This window comes from Rhincodon typus, chromosome 21 (assembly GCF_021869965.1).
Source record: "Rhincodon typus isolate 14 chromosome 21, sRhiTyp1.1, whole genome shotgun sequence".
Classification (NCBI taxonomy): domain Eukaryota; kingdom Metazoa; phylum Chordata; class Chondrichthyes; order Orectolobiformes; family Rhincodontidae; genus Rhincodon; species Rhincodon typus.
The window spans coordinates 4,698,406-4,719,582 of record NC_063352.1 but is presented as its reverse complement, the minus strand read 5'-3'; the positions used below and the strand labels follow the sequence as shown (position 1 = coordinate 4,719,582).

The 21,177-nt window shown below is 39.2% G+C and overlaps 1 protein-coding gene across 1 annotated transcript in view; it reads right to left on the bottom strand.

Annotated features, from left to right (window-relative positions):
- snx29 (sorting nexin 29) overlaps window positions 1–21,177 on the bottom strand; it is a 396,186-nt gene that overhangs the window by 32,405 nt on the left and 342,604 nt on the right. The window contains exon 17 of the mRNA XM_048609502.1: window positions 7,114–7,253. The gene's annotated coding sequence lies outside the window, so the exon portion shown is untranslated. The remainder of the gene's footprint in view (window positions 1–7,113; window positions 7,254–21,177) is intronic.

The window sequence follows — 21,177 nt, the reverse complement described above, 5'->3', positions numbered from 1 at the left end:
ATGGAAACATCTTCCCAACATCCACTCTGTCCAGGCCATTCAGTATTCTGTCAGTTTCGATTAGATCTTCCTCCTCCTTCTAAACTCCATTGAGTATAGACCTAGGGTCCTCAACCGCTCCCCATATGTTAAGCCTTTCTTTCCTGGAATCATTCTCATGAACTTCCTCAAGACCCACTCCAGGGCCAATACATCCTTCCTAAGGTATGGTGCCCAAAATTGCTCTCAATATTCTAAATGTGGTCTGACCAGAGCTTTATAAAGCCTCAGAAGTACATCCCTGCTTTTATATTCTAGTCCTCTTGAAATAAATGCCAACATTGCATTTGCCTTCCTAACTACCGACCCAGCCTGGAAGTTTACCTTAAGAGAAACCCGGACTAGGACACTCAAGTCCCTTTGCACTTCGGTTATTTCTGAATTTTCTCTCTATTTAGAAAATGGTCCACGCCTCTATACTTCCTACCAAAGTGCATGATCTCACACTTTCCCTCATTGTATTCCATCTGCCACTTCGTTGCCCACTCTCCTAAGCTGTCTAAATCCTTCTGCAGACTCCCCGCCTCCACAATAGTTCCTGTCCCTCTGTCCCCCAACTAGCCACCAAGAAACACGACCAATTCTCACTGATCTCAATACACACGGACAAAGAAGGACACAAATTCGACTGGGACAACACATCCATAATAGCACAAGCCAGAGACATGCCAGGGAATTCCTGGAGGCCTGGCATTCCAACCGGAACTCTATCAACAAACACATTGAACTGGACCCAATATACAAACCACTGAGAAACAGAACCGGAAGTGAGGCCAACCACCCCAGCAAACTGAGGCGTACAAGTAACAAGCGGGACAGAACACCAATGCTTCACTGGAGATGCACTGATGATGTTACCTAGCAGGGTGACAAAACGTCTGCAATTAAACATACCAGCTCGGCGAGCAAGTCTACAACCTCATCCACAACCCGAGCTACAAATCTTCGCAAAAACTGTAGTCCATCTGGTCCAGGTGATTTATCCACCTTCAGACCCTTCAGTTTTTCTAGCACCGTCTCCTTGGTGATGGCTATCGTAGTCACTTCTACCACCCAACTCTCTTGAATTTTTGGGATGTTACTCTGTCTTCCACCGTGAGGGCTGATGTAAAGTACTTGTCCAGTTTCTCTGCTATTTCTTTGTTCCCCATTACTGTTTCTCCAGCATCGTATTCCAGCGGTCCAATGTCCACTTTTGCTTCTCTTTTGCCCTTCATATATCTAAAGAAACTGCTGCTTACAACTGAAAAGAAGCAATTATCTGTTTGGTTCAATCATCTAATTAGCAGTCAGAATTCAGTGAGCAAAGTCCATTTGCATTTTATGTATGAATACAAGTAACCTTGCTTCTCTGCAGAAAACAAATATTCAATGGGGAATGAATGTGACTGTAAATCCAGTGATGATGCATTTCCTGGTGCCTTATAGATAAGATGCACGTCAATAAGGTACAGGTCCATAAGGCAGCAGCCCCAAAAATTGTTGGCAAAGAAGAACTGGAATTTATACAGCATCATTAGAACTTCAGAATGTTGCAAATCTCTTCACAGCCAACAATAAAAAAGTACACCTGTAACGTATGGATAATATAAAACAAAAAACTGCAGATGCTAGACATATGAAACAAAAACAGATGGTGCTGGAGAAATTCAGCTCTGAAAAAGGGTCACTGGACTTGAAACATTAACTCTGCTTTCTCTCCACAGATGCTGCCAGACCTGTAATATAGGGAAATACGACTGACATGATCAAGTTGTCAATGATCAAGTAGTCTATTTTAGGGTATATTATTGGTCAGGACAGAAGAGAGAACAGCACTGGTTGTATTTGAATAGTGTCAAGGGCTGGCTATTCTATGTTCACCCGAGAGGGCAGATGGGGTTTCAGTCCAGAAGGTTTCTTATCCAGAGGACAACCCTTTCGGCAGTATAGTGCTGCATTCCACCCTGCTGCCCTTGAACACAGAATCTAATTTAACATTGACTGGGCTTGAACACACAACTTTCTGACTCAGAAGGAAGTGTGCATACCATTGAGCTACAACTGACTTATATACCAAAGCTGCTTGCGTAATTCTGGTCTAATTTGTTGTAAAATAATCCAAAGGCTTGATTATTTCTACTTTCTGTTATGTGTGCGAAGAAAACCAAAACTGCTCAGGCCTTTAAATGAGCTTTATACTAACATTTGATTAACACAGTGCAAATGAAACATAGAAAATAGGTGCAGGAATAGGCCATTCAGCCCGTTGAGCCTGCACCACCATTCAATATGATCTTGGCTGATCATGCAGTCTCAATATCCCATTCCTGTCCTCTCCCCATACTCCTTGATCCCTTTAGCTGCAAGGGCTACGTCCAGCTCCATCTTGAATATATCTAATGAACTGGCCCCAACAGTTTCCGATGGGAGAGAATTCCACAGGTTCATAACTCGCTGAATGAAGAAATTCTTCCTCATCTCAGTCCTGATTGGCTTACCCCTTATTCTTAGATTGTGACCCCTAGTTCTGGACTTCCTCATCATTTGCAACATTCTTCCCACATCTAGCTTGTCCAGTCCCATCAGGATATGTTTCTATGAGATTCCCCTCATTCTTCTAAATTCCAGCGAGTACAAGCCCAGTTGATCCAGTCTGTTGTCATATGTCAATCCTGCCATCCCGAGAAACAGTCTGGTGAACATTCGCTGGACTGTCTCAATAACAAGAATGTCCTTCCTCAGACTAGGAGACCAAAACTGCACACAATACTCAAGGTGTGGCCTCACCAAGGTCCTGTATAACTGCAGCAAGACATCCTTACTCCGATACTCAAATCCTCTCGCTATGAAGGCCAGCATGCCATGAGCTTTCCTCACTGCCTGCTGCACCTGGGTGCCAACCTTCAGTGACTGTTCCACCATGACACCCAGGTCTCGTTGCACCTCACCTTTTCCTAAACTGCCACCATTCAGGTAATAATCTGCCTTCCTGTTTTTGTGACCAAAGTGGATAACCTCACATTTATCCACATTATACAGCATTTGCCAAGTATTTGCCCCCTCAGCCAGTCTGTCCAAATCACCCTGCAGCCTCTTAGCATCCTCCTCACAGCACGCAGTGCCACCCAGCTTAGTGTCATCTGCACATTTGGAGATATTGCATTCAATTCCTTCGTTCAAATCGTTAACGTACATTGTGAACAGTTGGGGTCCCAGCACTGAACCCTGCCGCACCCCACTTGTCACTGCCTGCCCTTCTGAAAAGGATCCATTTATTCCAACACTCTGCTTGCTGTCTGCAAGCCAGTTCTCGATCCACGTCAATACATTACCTTCGATACCGTAAGCTTTATCTTTCCTTACTAATCTCTTGTGTGGAACCTTGTCAAAAGCCTTTTGAAAGTCCAGATACACAACATCTACTGATTTACCCTTGTCTAGTCTACTGGTCACATCCTTAAAAATGAAGATCTTCCTGAACTCTTACTGGTTAAATATTCATGTTCTGACAACACTGGCACATCTATCAAGAACACTGAGCACTGGCTGTGTCAATTATGCAATGGTTTACTTTCCATGTTATGGTAAATGTGCTCTGTATGAAGGCAGGTCACTGGCCCAATGTCTGTTAAAGCTTCATCCTCAGCCATTTTCTTAGCAGTTTTTGTCAGTAGTTATTGGCCAGTACTAGGTCAAGGAGGCAGGTTTCAAGTTTACCTAAGCCAGAACAGGAAGCAAACTCCCAACAGAGGGCATTATTCTCAACCAGACACTGGCCAGCTAGCCAAATGAGCTGACCGGTTTCTAACTAATTTCCTTAAAATTACACAAAATTATTTAACTTAATGGATTTGTTATTAACTCTAGTGAATCAATTCCCTAAATAATACATACCACATTTTTAGTTCGCTAAACATCGTTATGGCATTTCATAACCCTGGGAATTGCTGTTCTTTGCAAAGATTTCATTATAATTGCACAGTAAATCCTAATTGATTAATGATTAATATTGATCCAGAGAATGTACAGAGCATTAAAACATCTCTAATGAGACGATGCATGTGATAACATTTGTTCTAAATCCGCTAGAGATTAAGTTTATGACAGAGAACAGATAATTCTGGGGGAGAAAAGATAAACTATAATAAATTACAAATCAATTATATGCTGTGAAATTAATATACTGAAGTTCAGTTTATCATGATTTATATTAAATTTAATTTGCTATCAACCTATCCTATCTTTCTAAATATCATACCAAACAGTGTCAAGATTCTAATAATTATGACAAAATAATATGAACACAACATTCATCTTTCTGAATAAACAGAGTTCCTGCTTTTAAAAAATCAATGAGATTGAGAAAGATTGATATTCAGAAAACAACCTGATATTATTAGGGGAGGCAGTGACATAGCGGTAATGTCACTGCAGTAGTAATCCAGAACCCCAGGCTAAGGTTCTGGAGACATGGGTTTGAATTCTGCTATGGCAGATAATATAATGTGAAATTCAATTAAAAAAATGAATTACAAGTTAATGTCCTTTACTTTCGCCTGGTCTGTATGCAACTCCAGACCCAGAGAAGTGTGGGTTGACTCTTAATTATGCTCTAAACAATTAGGAACAGGCCAGTGACACCCTTATCCCATGAAAGAACAAGAAAAGATGAAGAGGGCTAGATGTAAGAAATTCATGTCATACAAAGTAGAGTTTCAAGAGGTCATAATATTGAGGAGGGATGAGGGTAGGGGTTGGTTGAAAATGCACATTAACCTCGAGGTGGAACAGTTAAGCGCCCATTCATTTTATGGAACTTGCAATGCAAGTTATAAAGGTCTATTTTTCAGAAAGAACTGAAGGAAGTTATAAAATTTCATAAGCAATCATTAGCTTTTAAAGTGCATTAAAGGATCAGGATTCATTTTCCGTAAAAACGAGGATTACAAAAGGCTCCCTGGAAAACAAGACTGAAAATTAAGTATTTCTGTGATTTTATAATTCTAAATCATATGGGAATCTGAAGCCCTCTTTAATAAAGAAAAAAGAAAGAACCAAAATTTATATTATTCCATCTACATTCTCAGGACATCCACAAGTATTGAAAAAAAACTTGTTTTGCAATGAAGTCAAATGCAACAATCAATTATTACAGAAAGTCACTCAATATATATGACTGGTTAATTTATTTTTTGGTGATTTTGGCTGATAGACAAGCACAAGGCAAGAGCTCTTCTGGTCATCTCCAAATACTTGCCCACAGGCAGGACATCATGTCTCATTTGAAGGACAGGCAACTCCAGCAATGCAAAAATCTATCAGCTCTCTGCTGGATTAAGTATTCACTTCTTGGAATAGGGCTCAATTTCATGATCTTCTGACTATAAGGTAAACACAATACTAAGACTGAGTCAACCTGACACTGATCAGTCTAGACATTTCTTTTTAGCAGTGCAACATCTTGCCCATAGCCTTAGTTATGATAAATATCACAGCTTCAAGTTTGTGTTTCACTAATAATTGCTTCCTAATGATAAATCAACATAAAATGCCATTTTTTCAACTGCAGTTATCACAATATTTAAATAATAAGACTTTTCAGGACTCCTCATTAGATACTTCAGTGAACTGTTTTGAAGTCAGAGTAGGGATTCCTGTTTGTACTGGAGTATAATTTATGTGATTATGTGTTTTAACTGATTGTGGGTATGAACCTTTACGCAACTAATGTAGGGTATCTGTGTAATTTATATTGAACAACCAATGCAAAGCCAATATCAAATCAATAAGCAGAATTATGTTAAATTCAAACCCTCCAAATATCTATCCAATACATTAAAACCATTCAAAAAAGTTAAATGAAATTATTTGAATAATAAAGGACTCAACTCCAGTGAATCATGCTGCACGATTACTTAATAATCAATCAATTTTACTGAAAAAAATACTGGACCTCCATTAATTTTGTGAACGAATAATGTATTTCAGTAAGAAGAAGAGGAAAGTAAAACGAGAAAAATATTTTCATAAGGCCTTGGTAGTTTTAAATGATGTGCAAAGTAAAATATAACACATGAACCAAGCGTACATGCAGATTTTTAAATATTGATAATTTATATACAATGATTATTTGTTGACAAGCCAGTGTAAACAAAATTATGGATGAACTGCTTCCATCAGACAGTCAAATATTAGATTTTATAGCAGAAATAAAACCTCAGTAGGGCTAAAAGTGAAGCATTTAATTTGACAGGTTCAGACTGTGGACATGACTTCAACGGTAAAAGGTAATTCCTCAACATTTATTATTTATTCAAGGTGATAAGGGATGTTTCAGCAGATTTATTTCCACCTTATGCTTTAGTCAGCTCTTAAGCCTTGAATTTCTCTAAAAAAATGTTTAAGCATTCATTACCATCACCAATTTAACACAGTTGTCAACTACTTCAAATATTATTTATTACTTTAAACCAACTTGTACAATTCATTTAGCAAACTGGGGCAACTGTAGGAACAGATACTAATAGTAAAAAAAACTTCATTTTTGAGATTTATGTAATAACATCCAAATAAACAAGATGATGCATTGTAGTCCTGCAGGCGAGGCAAATAGGAAAAGACAAATAGTTTGCATGATAGGTGAGCTCAGTTGGCTGGATGGCTGGTTTGCCATGCAGGGTGATGCCAACAGCATAGGCTCAATGCTCATAGTGACTGAGATTACCATGAAAGCCCTGCTTTCTCAACCTAGCCCCTCACCTGAGATGGGGTGACCCTCAAGTTAAACCACCATTCTCTCTCTCTCTCTCTCTCTCTCTCTCTCTCTAATGAGAGAGTGGTCCTAAGGTCCTCTGAGGCTGCAGTGAAATCCAAATTAGCATCATCACTGAACTTCTTTAATTGGTTTCATAAAACTGGCAGAAAGATGCAAATTATGTGAATAAACATCAAATGGAATAAAAATCTATGAATGAAACAGGCATTGGAGAGGACTAGTGAAAATGAATATGTATTCCAAAGAAACATCCAGCTATTGCAAATCCTGGAAATAAGGCATATATGTGTTCTGTTAGAACAAAAGTACATACTTACACACAAAATGGCAGCAGGTGCATAAGGGTCTCTTTTTTAGGATTTGATGTAAACTCTGGAAGTGTTTGTATAATTTTGTTCATTATGCTCCGTAGATACTCCTGGAGTTGTTTGCGACGTTCCTCCACAAACTTTGCATCCTTAAAAACACGTGTAAACAAAAATAAAATTACTCATTTGGTAATACACAACTAGAGCATTACACCTTTATCATTCAGAGCCCATTTGCAAAACAATCGTCACTCTCCTCTCAAGAGTATAAATTTCATTTTCCCTTTACTTTGGTATTTCTTGTGAATGAGATGAAAATCTTCAACAAAATGTGTTTTTCAGCAATCCATAAACAGTATTCCTTACAGTCCTGACTGTATTTCAACACAGCAACATAACAGGGGCAGAATTAACCTTATACAGCCAATGATCATTTGCAGCATGCTACATCCCAGCAGCACAAACTAGCAGCAATTAATATACTTTCTTCCTTACTGTATTAGCGAGGGTTATTGGGAATACCTACTACATCTCCAATGATAATGCCAAAAGTGAAAATAATCTCTTTTATTTTCCTCAGTTCATTATCTATTTTTCCACATACACTTTGTTTTCAATAAAGGTCCATTGGTAATATTTGAGTGAGGGTGAAATCGATTAAGAGATAGTTTGATCGAAGATTGAAATACTGAAATTGGCCAGGAAAAAAGGCAGGTGCTGCCTCCTTCTAACAAATGTAAAGGATGCAAGATCAGAAATAAAACAACTGCTTAAACTGAACTCTCCTGAAAAAATGGATTTTTACTGCGCAAGGGTTCAATGTTTTTATTAATTGTTAAAAAAACTGGTACAAAAACACTAGGCTCATTTTAATTCGACATCAAAGGAATTTGAGTGGATTAAAATCAGACACATAAATACTTTGGTATTAAATTACACTTCAGAAGATACACAGATATATTCAACACTATTTTACATATCGTGTTCACTTTGTAATATACAGTCTGCACACCTGTTAATTCATAGCTGTTTTTGCAATTAATGAATGTTATTGTTTAAACATTTGAAGTAACCAACTTTGATCTGACAGGAATAGATTGTGTACCAAAGCGACTATGTTTGCATCTTCGATTTACAATAAATATTTTGATAGAAGATTGTTTGCATGTGTGTGTATGTAATGTGCTGTGCATACGACTGCAAGTTATAGTGATCTACAGCATAGAGAAAGGTCCTTCAGCCTATCTCTTTATTCATTCACGGGATGAATGTGTCCTTTGCTTGGCAGCATTTATTGCCCATCCCTCATTGCCCAGAGGGCAATTAAGAGTCAACCACATTGCTGTGGGTCTGGAGTCACATGCAGGCCAGACGAGGTAAGGATAGCAGTTTCCTTCCCTAAAGGACATTAGTGAACCAGATGGGTTTTTCCCGACAATCAACAGTCATTGTTGGATTCTTAATTCCAGATATTTATTGAATTCAAATTCCACCATCTGCCGTGGCAGGATTCGAACCCAGGTCCCCAGAACATTATCTGGGTCAACAATCCAGCGATAATACCACTGGGCCATTGCCTCCCCATGCCAGTTAAAAACAACCACCAAACTGTTCTACTCCCATTTTCCAGCCCTTGGCCCAAGTGTGGGAATATGTATCTGTGTGCTTGCATGCGTGTGGGTTTGTCTGTGCACATATGCACGTTAATGTGCAGGTGTGTCTGCACATGTGCTGACATGCACATATGTGTACATTCTTTTGTCGCAGCCAAAGGTACACCTCAGCTCCTCGATAAAAGCATTGTATTAATACAATTGAAGTAATGGAATTCTCCTGACATTCGAGCCAACATTAATCCCTCTGCTAAAACCACAAAACAAATTAGGTAGTAATTTACTCATTGTAGTTGGAGGAATATACTGTGTAAACACTTGCTAGCATGTTTGCCTGCATCATAGTTGCCATCCACTTTTGTGACAGTTTGGAACATTTTGACAGCATGAAATGTGCTATATAAATGCAGGCATCCTGTTTTTAAGGCTTGGTAAAATAGTCACCATCAAGTTTGGCATCCAATATGTTGGAAGAGTCACAAAGGTTTGTTTGCTTACGTTAATCTTTCTTTTTGTCTGTTTGTTTTTGTTCAGATAAGTAGTTAAGACAAATGGGTTTTGTAACATGATGATAAATGGATTTGGAGTAATGTTTATTTACACTGCAGAAGTCTGTGTTCTTAAGTGTCAGTACAGTTGGCAGCTTTATTTATTCTTTAAAGCTAGATTTCCTCTGTTGCTGTTTGAACTTCAAAGGATTTGTCTTACATCATTAACCCAGCTGACCAATTTTCTACTTAACTCATCAATAAGTCAGTTGAGAACTGTCGTTCCACAAAATGTCATTTAAAATTCTTGTAAGGGATGCTTAGGCCAGGTCCAATTTTATTTTGAACTTTAATGCAATCATGTTTTTAATCTGTGTTATTTCCCATACTTAAAGAGGAACATTTTGTTGTAAACATGTTGTTTGGTTTTTGTTGTTGCTTACTTGCTTTAGAATCATGCAAGGTTGAAACAAGATGGAAGGCATTTGGCTTAGCATGTCCGCACCGTACATTTTCCCCTTGGTTATCTATTTCTTCCTCTATTTACCCATTTTTTTCTGAAAAGGTGCAACAATCTCAGTCCTAATTACTACTTGTGAACAATCTTTCCATCTTAAACAACTTTTTGAGTAACGTCATTTCTCCTCATATTTTTAATGATGGCATTCAATTGATGTGCCACTGTCACTGACAGAAATAGATTTCCCTCATACACACCGTCAAAATCCTTAAGTATTTTAAATTGCTTCTATTAAATCTCTCTTAGCCTTCACTATTTTACCAAAAATAGTTACAGTCTCCTTTTATAGTCGTATTATTTAAGTTGCATATTCTATGTGGCATTTTCTAATGGGGATCACAATACTATACCTGCTGTCTTTTATAAACACATTGGCTTTTATTCATACATTTTGGATAAAATTAAATGCAGCTTCCCAGAATGGGCAAGGTGATGGGTGCGTTCTTCTAAAGAAGGGTCCAGACCCGAAGTGTCAGTCTTCCGAGCGTTCATCCAGCTCCACACCTTGTTATCTCAGACTCCAGCATCGGCAGCTCCTACTATCTCAAGGTGATGGGTGCAATTGGTTACAGATGGAGTGTAACTTAGATAAATGTGAGGTGCTGCATTTTGGAAAGGCAAATCAGGGCAAGACTTATACACTTAATGGTAAGGTCCTGGGGAGTGTTGCTGAACAAAGAGATCTGGATGTGCAGGTTCATAGTTCTTTGACAGTGGAGTCGCAGGTAGACAGGATAGTGAAGAAGACGTTTGGTATGCTTGCCTTTATTGGTCAGTGCATCGAGTATAGGAGTTGGGAGGTAATGTTGCGGCTGTGCAGGACATTGGTTAGGCCACTTTGGAATACTGCATGTAATTCTGGTCTCTGTGCTATAGGAAAGATGTTGTGAAACTTGAAAGGATTCAGAAAAGATTTACAAGGATGTTGCCAGCGTTGGAGCGTTTGAGCTGTAGGGAGGGGCTGAATAGGCTGGGGCTATTTTCCCTGGAGCATCAAAGGCTGAGGGGTGACCTTGCAGAAGTTTATAAAATCATGAAGGGCATAGATACAGTGAATAGCCAAGGTATTTTCCGCAGGGTAGTGGACTCCAAAACTAGAGGGGCATAGGTTTAAGGTGAGACGGGAAAGAATTAAAAGGGACCTAAGTGGCAACTTTTTCACTCAGACGGTGGTGTGTTGATGGAATAAGCTGCCAGAGGAGGTGGTCATGGCTGGTACAATTACAACATTTAAAAGGCATCTGGTTGGGTACATGAATAGAAAGGGTTGAGAGGGATATGGGCCAAATGCTGGCAAATGGGACTAAATTAGTTTAGGACATCTGGTCAGCATGGACGAGTTGGACTGAAGGGTTTATTTCCATGCTGTACATCTCTATGCCTCTAATAGAAGAGGCCATACAATCCATTCCCACTGGCAGCAAAATGGAGCCACATTCAGCAGTGGGAATGGGCTGACAGGGAAAACCTACCTGCTGGCTACATTGAAACAAAGAAAATAGAAACAGAAGTAGGCCATTCGGCCCTTCAAACCTGTTCCACCATTGCGTGATCATGACTGAGCACCCAACTCAGTACTCTCCTCCTGCTTTCTCCCCATACCCTTTCGTATCTTTGGCTTGAAGAACTATATCTCATTCCTTGTTGAAAACATTTAAGGTTTATGCCTCAACCACTTTATTTGGCAAAGAATTTCACAGGCTCACCACTCTTTGGTGAAGAAACTTCTCCTCATCTCAGTCCTACATGACCTAACCCTGCAACCTTAGACTGTGACCCCTGGTTCTAGACTCGTTGGTCATCAGGGAACATCTTTCCTGCATTTTCCCCATACAGTCCTGTTACAATTTTATAAGTTTCTATGGGATTCTTCCATAGTCTTCTAAATTCCAGTGAAGAAAGTCCTAACTGATCCAGCCTCTCTTCATGCATCAGTCCTGCCACCCCAGCAATCAGTCTGGTAAATCTTCATTGGACTCCCTCCATAGCCAGAACATCCTCAGAAATGGAGACCGAAAAACCGCACACAAAGGTTAATTAGCTTCATTGTTTAGCCATCTAAAGGCAAATATTATTGAGCCCACAGGGACTTAACCGTGGTTGAGAGAATTTCCCAAATTGGTGTGCACCTCCCATGCGTTCTGAACGCAGGGGATGGGAGTTGCTCTTTCAAAGGCACTTAGCATCCGATCGAGGACCTGGCACTAGACAGGGAGATGTCCACCAACAGCTACTTGTGTCCTTGACTTGGAAACCCTGCCTCATTGCCCTGATAACCTTTAGCCATCTAGACTTGTCTCCAGGGATCCAGCGATGATTCCTGGTGAAGTTCTCATAAGAGTATTACCAGCATCAGTCATGACTCCAAGTGGCACTGACTGCCCTTTAGCTCTCAAGGTTCAGACTTTCACTGCATATTGGGAGGCATATGCCTGAATGTCCGTTGGAGAGATGACACAGCTTTGTCACTGGAGGGCTAAACCACTTCGACTACAGTGCTCCCATTTAGAAAACCCTAAATAGTATTAGACTTTATAGCTTGATACACCTTTATTTTTTAAACTCATACAGAATGATGCACTATTATACCATCATCTTACTATTCATCCACCTCTTGCAGTATCTTTCCATTGAATGTGTACTCCAGTTCTTCTTAAAATATATACTAAATTATATATTAAACTGCATCTGCTATCTGTTTTCCAATTCCATTAACTTGTCCATACACACCTGATACATTGCAATTGTCAATGTTTCCTAACTATTCATTTATACCTTAAGCCAAGGTTTGAAGAAGTATTTGCTAGATTGTTTTTCAAAGTCTAACAGATCACAAGGGTTTTTGATATATCCAGCAAGTTCCATATTGTTACAAGGGATTCTATTCAATCCCAGAAATGCAATATCACCTGTTTTTGTGCGTTTAAAGTCAAACACTTTTTTTTCTAGGGCATCTTGTTCATGGAAGTGATGTTTGATGCTCAGCAGAACAAAAATATCTAACTAAGAATGCAAGATCATAACACAAGTGTAGGAAAGACAAAATACAGTGAAGTTTTCTCAGCTTTCTCCCAACAACATGCCTTAAACCTACCTTTATAAAAGTACTCTCACTGTGAATTATTTCATTTGCAATGGGCAATTTAGGTGACAAATTAGGGCTATTCATTGCTGTGGAATTGAACCTATTCAGCACTTGCTTGTGACTGCTTGAAATTATTTCACATGGAGCTCTTATAAGCAACAGATAAAAAAAAACTTCCATTTCATTAGTCTGAACTGGATTTGAACCCGCTTTGTCCAATTGTTCCCCAGCTCTTACATATTAAATGTAACAATTTTTACTATTTACATAACCAAAAATAAATTACAGTTTACAGATTAGCATTTGCCTGAAAAATGTTTTTCTTATAAATATTCTAGTAATTGATGTTTTCATGGTGAATATTTAGCGTAACATGCAGAAATAACTCTCACGTTTTTGGAACAAATTACAAATGCTGTATAGATATAATGTCATCATGAATATCTGGGTACACAGCAGGTTTCTCTCCCATTTTACATTTAAGTGAAGTATAAATCCACAAATGCAAACTAGCACAAAATTCATAATTAGTGTCTCTGAGCTCAGTACATGATTTATATATACTGCTCATTATTTACAAAATTTCAGATAATATTCTATTTTAATTTGCAATAGAAAAAAATCACACTTTTCTGGTATTATATTCTATGCCTTTGATGAAAGAAATCACTTCATTAGTACAAAATGCAACTTAAAGTTGTAAATGGTTTAGAAGTGACATGCTAATTATCACACCAATGCCAAGATCCATCTAGAAATTGCAAAATTATTAAGGTATTATTGGAGGCTTCCAGGCATTCCATCAAAAGAAAGTTAGTTAGGCTAATTTAAGATGAGATGTCCTAAAACAAATCAGAAGGTTAAAATTCTTATTATTACCAACAAAGACAAGATAACTTGACAGCTGGCAAACTATAAGCAAGGTAGTCTTTATTCATACTATGTAACAGATCTACAAAGTTAGCTTTGATCCCATATCCTTTGACTAATTAACAATTTGATTTCATATACATATCTTTTAGTTGGCATATTTGAACAAGCTACTCCAATTACTATGGAAATATTTTGTGATTAGGTACAACTACCTCTAATTATTATGTTCTGAGAATGATGATACTGTACTTACTCCTAACCAACAAACAATGCATTCACATTCGCAGACACAATTAGAACACAGAGACATCTGTGCTAAATACTGGAAAAGTATAGAACTGAGACGCTATTTCAGAGCCAGCACTTAATAGATAGAAGTTCCAATATAAATATATTGGAGTGTCAGTAAGGGTTCTTGTAGCCCCTACCTCTGAGCCATGAGGGCTGGGTTCAAGTCACATCTCCTCTGGAAGTGAGTAATAACATCACTGAATGGGTTTTAAGGAAAGCAACATTTGGGAGGAAACCCTTTCCCATGGATGTTTTGTCTGAATTGTACTGGCTGGCACTATGACAACAGGTACAACATTTGGAAATGAAGTTCCTTTTTCTGAAGCCTCATGTTAGGCTTTTCCTTCACCATAAGTATGCAGCACTAGAAGGAGACTAAAATCCCAACACTTAGCTAAGACTTCAGAGGCTGTTTCATTCTTGGATTATCTTAATGAAAGCATGAAACATAAAATATGAATGTGGTAAGCCCTGTCCGTTTCCATGGAAGTTACCCTATTGGTTGTGAAAACAAAAAATGTTGGAGATCACAGCGGGTCAGGCAGAATTCACAGCGAGAAAGCAAGTCTAGATGACTCATTTTCAGAGCTGATGTAAAATGTGGAGAGGGCAACATTTACAAAATAGTGGGGTGGATGGGGGAATGCTGGGGGAGAAAGAATGTCGATATTGCAGATTAAGTGATCGGAATGTGAGAATCGCAGAACAGTGGTCTATCTAACGAGAGACAACAAGGTGCAGAGCTGGATGAACACAGCAGGCCAAGCAGCATCATAGGAGCAGGAAGGCTGACGTTTCAGGCCTAGACCCTTCATTATCTAACTGTCTGTCTGGAAAGAACTGACAGTCCCACTAGAGTTGGGTGTGGGGCGGGGAGGGGGGGAAGAGGAGAGAGAACTCAGTGACAGAGAATGAAACAAGTAAAGCTAAAAGAAGGGGAAGGAATGGGAGTGGGTTCACAATTTGAAGATGTTGAACTCAATATTAAGTCCAGAAGTTTGTACAACATTAGACACACCATTGTTCTGCCATTGTCACATCCCGATCACTGAAACTGAACTATCAACATCATTTCTCCCACAGCACCATGCTCCCCCCCCAACTATTGCATAAATGCAGCGCCCTCCACACTTTACTTCAGCTCTGATGAAGAGTCATATAGACTTGAAGCATTAGCTTGCTTTCTCTCCATGGATGCTGTCTGACCCACTGTGATCTCCAGTACAGATTCCAGCATCTGCAGTAATTTGCTCCTATTCTGTTGGTTGTATTAGAAAATGCAAGCCAATAATAAAAACAAAGACATCTTGAATTTTTTTTGAAGTTAATAACACCTAATCATGTCTGTTTACATTTATTTCAATATTAACTAGCTATCAGCATAACATTACAGCTCTATATAATATTAAAGGGATTATTCTAAATTAATAATTCTAAAAAAGAATATGCTGAATTTGGGACGGATCTTTGAAGTGGAGAAGTAGAATATAATCCACTTAATCAGCCAGAATAGTTCACTGAGCTGTGTGCTATGGTTTACTTCCTGGGCTTGCATTTAAATTTCTGTTTCAACCAAGAAAGTTTCCCAATTACATCTAAGAATTATTAAGAATTTTGAAAGCATACTACTCTTGTACTTGCAGTTTTACTTTAATATGTAGGCATTAATAGAAATTTAAAACGTGATGGAATTTAAACAGAGCCAAATCAGGGAGGGAATTTGCATGATCCACCCAAGGTAAATTAATTCTTCATTTTAAGTAGACAACAGCTATATGTATATAATATATCCATATATTATATACATAATATATAGTTACAGTCCAAATGCTTCAAGGTCCCTTTATACTTAAGAGTTCTAATATTATGATCCAGGCTACATAGGCAGATTTATTTAGGATCTTCAATTTATAAATGTAACTGCATTTCATAAGCAATTTTCTTTTCCAGCTCTGATTACAGCACTAAGATCTGAAACATAACCCTGTTTGTGTGTCCCCACAGGTTCTGCCTGATCGCTGCATATTTCCAATAAGTTTGCTTTTATTTATTTTGCACAAGTCTGACTTTCATGGAGCAGGTTACAAAACAATTCAACAATTAAGATGAAACACTTCTGAACAGAACTTGTTCACTAATAACATGTATTACACTGCTTGGTAATATCTTAAAAACAAACACTGCGACAGCAAGAAGGTGCAAGGCATTGAGAAAAAAAACAAACTCCTCATCTGAATCTAGATTAGGCAAATAGAATGATTAATTTTATTGGTAACTCACATGAATAGGTATTGGCTACCATCCCTTCAAATTTGGAATCATGACAGTATTATGCTTAACCACTGATAGAATTCACAGTGAGAATACAGAGAAATTATTGCTTTAGTGTATAATTGCTGAAGAGTATTTGGAGTATAAGCTATCAGCAGACATCCTTTGGATCAAGGAATGGGAATGATGAGAAGTCACTAACAAGATCCTCATGATAAATCCCATCTGTCATACAGCAGACTTTGAACTATCATGGCAAGAGTGGTCCTTGCTAATTGATTCAGTTCAAGCCACAGCATCTGTGCAGCCAACCTCCATTGCTGCGACCTCAGTACATACCCTTTAAGCACTTGTGGAGGAACAGAAACAACGCTGCACATCACCAACCATTGTCCCCGCAACAGTTTTAGTGGTGAACTTGCATTTGCCAAATAACTGAAAAATAGTGCACTAGAAGCAATCTCTAAAAATATATATACATATTTATATTTGTCAATAACACATCTCAGCAAATAAATAATCAAACTTTTCCCACTTCTGAAACCTCATGTTCACATTAAACATTATGTAGTCAAGTAGAAGGCAGGCTCATGTATTAAAAATATTCACTAGGATTTGGCACTAGACAGAAACCAAGTTAGGATGAACTGAAAGTGATTACTTACAGGACAAGAAGGCTAACTGGAAAAAAAATCAAGGGGTGGAGTGAATGAAGCATCAGATGGTTATTGAGGATTTTTTTTAGACTTAACAACTGTTTCAATAGTTGTAAAACCTGAATTTTTGTCTCTAAATAATAAGGTGTGAACAAAGACTAAGGTCATGGTAATACATTAAGGCACTGTGAGATGTGTTGAGCAATTCCTTTTTATCTTATATATATTATATTAGTGCATTTAGTATGAATTACAGACATTCTCGCGTCAAGTCTATTGTTCTTCAATAAAAATACTTCAGTCTGATTTTTAAGCTATTATCCAATAACAAAGAGGCTTTAGACTCTCTTACACATGCAAGTAGGTCACCCAAGTCTGCTCTGAACTTCCTGCAGATAGTCATTTTGTACTTAAGACCCTTCCTTTTAATAAGCAAATCCAATTGCTTTCGAAAACTTTGATACAGATAAGAAAATAGCGTATAAATACAATGCAGGAAGCTTTGCATGGTCAGGAAGAAGAGTTCACAACCAGAATGAGACACAGCCCGAGTGACTATTTAGTCCAGGGATGTTGGAGGCAGTATGGGAATTCAGAGCAGAGGGGAAGAGGTGCTTTTTTTTTGGCTCACAGTTTGTAAGGTTTGATAGGATAAATCGAAGCCTAGAATCAGGAACCCAGCACAATCACAGGCAAACCATCAGTTCACTGGTTGGTGGCAGCTAATTTGACTATTATAGGTTATTTTCAGATTGACGGTAAATAAGGGAAATATTTACAGGTTACAACTAAAAGACCAGTACAAAATTTTTAAAAATCAAGTTAAGAACTAAGTAGTTAAAATAAAGATGCAGGGCCACGTGATGTGTTGGAAATGCACGATGTGGGAGCTGGTGGACCCATCATACTGATCATATCTGTAATGTTGGATGCTTGAGGAACTCTGGCTCAGAGTTGATGAGCTGGAGTCTGAGCTTCAAACTTTGTAACACATTAGGGAGGTGAAGGTGCTGGGAAAGCCGAAAAGAAGGTGGATAAATCACCTGGACCAGATCGACTACATCACAGAGGTCTAAGGAAATAGCTGAGGAGATTGTAGATGCATTGCTGGTGATCTTTCAGGAAACAGTGGAGTCAGGGAACATCCCAAAGTACAGGAAAATAGCTAATATAACACCCTTGTTTAAGAAGGGAGGGAAGCAGAATTCAGGAAACTATAGGCCAGTTAGCCTCACCTTGCTCACTGATCACCTCGTAAGATTTTAGAGTCCATTATCAAGGATGAGATTGTGGAGTACTTGGAAGTGCATGGTATAATAGGGCTGAATCAGCACAGCTTTGTCAAAGGGAGGTCATGCCTGATAAATCTGTTAGAATTCTTTGAGGAGGTATCAAGGAAGTTGGACAAAAGAGAGCCAGTGGATGTGATCTACTTGGTTTTCCAGAAGGCCTTTAACAAGGTGCCACACAGGAGGCTGCTAAATAAGATAACAGCCCATGATGTTAGGGGCAAAGTACTGGCATGGACAGAGGACTGTCTGATTAGCAGAAGGCAGACAGTGGGGATAAAGGGGTCTTTTTCAGGGTGGCAGCCAGTGACTAGTGGAGTTCTGCAGGGGTCAGTGTTGGGACCACAGCCAATCACATTATACATTAACAATGTGGATAAAGGAACTCAGGGCATTGTTGCCAGGTTTGCAGATGAGACATAGATAGGTGGACGGACATGTAGTGTTGAGGATGTGGGGAAGCTGCAGAAAGACTTGGACAGGCCAGGAGAGTGGGCAAAGAAGTGGCAGATGGAATACAATGTGGGAAAGTGTGAGAATCAAGGGAGGGAGAATCAAGGCATAGACAATTTTCTAAACAGGGAATGCTTCAGAAATTTGGAGCACAAAGGGACTTGGGAGTCCTCGTTCAAGATTCTCTTAAAGTTAACATGCAGGTCCAGTTGACAGTTAGGAAGGCAAATGCAACGTTCGCATTCATTTTGAGAGGGCTAGAATACAAGAGCAGAGATTATCTGCTGAGGCGTATAAGGCTCTGGTCAGACTGCATTTGGAATATTGTGAGCAGTTTTGGTCCCTATATCTGAGGAAGGATGTGCTAGCATTGGAGGGGGCCCAGAGAGATTCACAAGAATGATCCCAGGGATGAAGGGCTTCTCATATGAGGAGTGGTTGATGACTCTAAGGCTATACTCAGTGGAGTTTAGAAGAACGAGAGGGGATCTGATTGAAACCTCAGAACACGGAAAGGCGTGGATAGAATGGACGTGGAGAAGACTTTTCACTAGTAGGAGAGACTAAGACCAGATGGCACAGCTTCAGAGTAAGGGGACGACACCTTAGAACTGAGATAAGGAGGAATTTCTTCAGCCAGACTGTGGTTGATTCTTAGAACTCATTGCTGTGAGAGCTAAGACAGTGATAGATGGGTTCTTGATTGGTGAGGGAATCAAGGGTTATTGGGAGAAGAAAAGAGAATTGGGCTGAGAAACGTATCAGCTATGATCAAATGGCAGTGCAGATTTGAGAGGATGAATGGCCTAATTCTGCCCTGATATCGTATGGTCTTATGTTCATATTTTATAAGCTTGTTTCAATCAATAATATTTGATCCTCAAAACACAGCAAGTATATGCTAAAAACATTAAGCTAAATAATAATCATCAGAACATTAGCTATAGTAAGCAACAATCTAAGTGTATGGTTCATTGTAGAGGATGTGTGAGCACACCATGTGCAAAATTCTTGCTTTGTGCTGTGGGTTTTTTTTTAAAACAGCAAATTTGTTATTTTAACATGCTGAGCAAAAGGATGGGAGAGAGCAAAACTAATCATCACCAAGGCTAGCTGGGTTACTTCTGTTTGCTTCCTAATTACCAGAGGAAGCTGGGACTACCAGGAGTGAAAACAAGTAGGGTGCTGAATCACTTCATGAACACAGGTAGAAGTGCTTCATGAAATACTATAGGATGTAACTGAATGCCAGTATAGTCCAATAAACAACCAGAAAAACTGGGAATTAGTTCATTTTTGTTTGTTTTGTGGAAGTGGCTCCATAATTTATTGACCTTGTGATTATTGGCTGTTCTGTCAAGACCACTCAGAATCTTATATGTTTAATTGAGTCATTTCCTCACTCTTCTAAACTCCAGCAAAGTTCATGGTAATCAGTACGAGGTTTCATTGACCACGCATAACCTGATGCCATGACACTTTAAGACAACTCCCTCTGGAACGTTCTGCCACCTCTGCTGGATCTGTGGGAAGGTATATCCTCAGGGATGATAATGGCGTTGTAGGGGATGTTTTCTGTAAGTACTGTGAATATGACCATATCAGGCTGCAGTTTGATTTTGGGACAGCTCTCAATTTTTCCACTATCCCCTGATGTTGGTTAGGAGAGAGCTGGTTTGCCCTTTTTGATTGCAGTTCCAAGGTCGATGATAGGTGATGTGTCATTTGTTTTGACTTTGTAGAAATTTGATACAATTAAGTGGCTTATTAGGCCAATTCAGAAAGCATTTAAGAGGAACTGCATGGGTCTGGAGTTACATGTACGCCAGACCAGCGAAAGACAGCAAATTCCTTCCCAAAAGGACACTGGCGAACCAGATGGGTTTTTACAACAATCAACTATGGTCTTTCATCATCAGACTTCTAATTCAGGATTCTTCAAAATTCAAATTCCACCATCTGCCAAGGTGAAATACAAACTGGGACCCAAAGCATTACCTGGGTCTCTGGATTACCAGTCGGGCCACAGTGGTTAGCACTGCTGCCTCACAATGCCAGAGACCCAGGTTTGATTCCAGCGTTGAGGAACTTTCTGTGTGGAGTCTGCACATTCTCCCCTTGAGTTTCCAGCGTGCCCTCCGGTTTCTTCTCAGTCCCAAGATGTGCAGGTTAGGTGAGTTGGCCATGGTAAATTGCCCCGTAGTGTTCAGGGATGCGCAAGCTCGGTGTGTTAACGATAGTAAATGTGGAGTTACGGGGATACTGTGAGATACTCTTCAGAGGGTCTTTGCAGACTTGATATGCACTGTAGGGATTCTATGACAGTATACCATCACCTTCCCCTAAGCTAAAGGACACGAACCACGCTTGATACTAAGGCAGTCTTAAGCTGATTAGGACACCAAGAAGCCCCAGCAAAACTGCAATCAATAATGGACAAAATGAAAACTAAACAGCTCACACAGTCATTTTAAAAACAAAATGTGGGATAATAGTGTCACTGGCAAAGCCAACATTTGTTTCCCGTCCCGAAC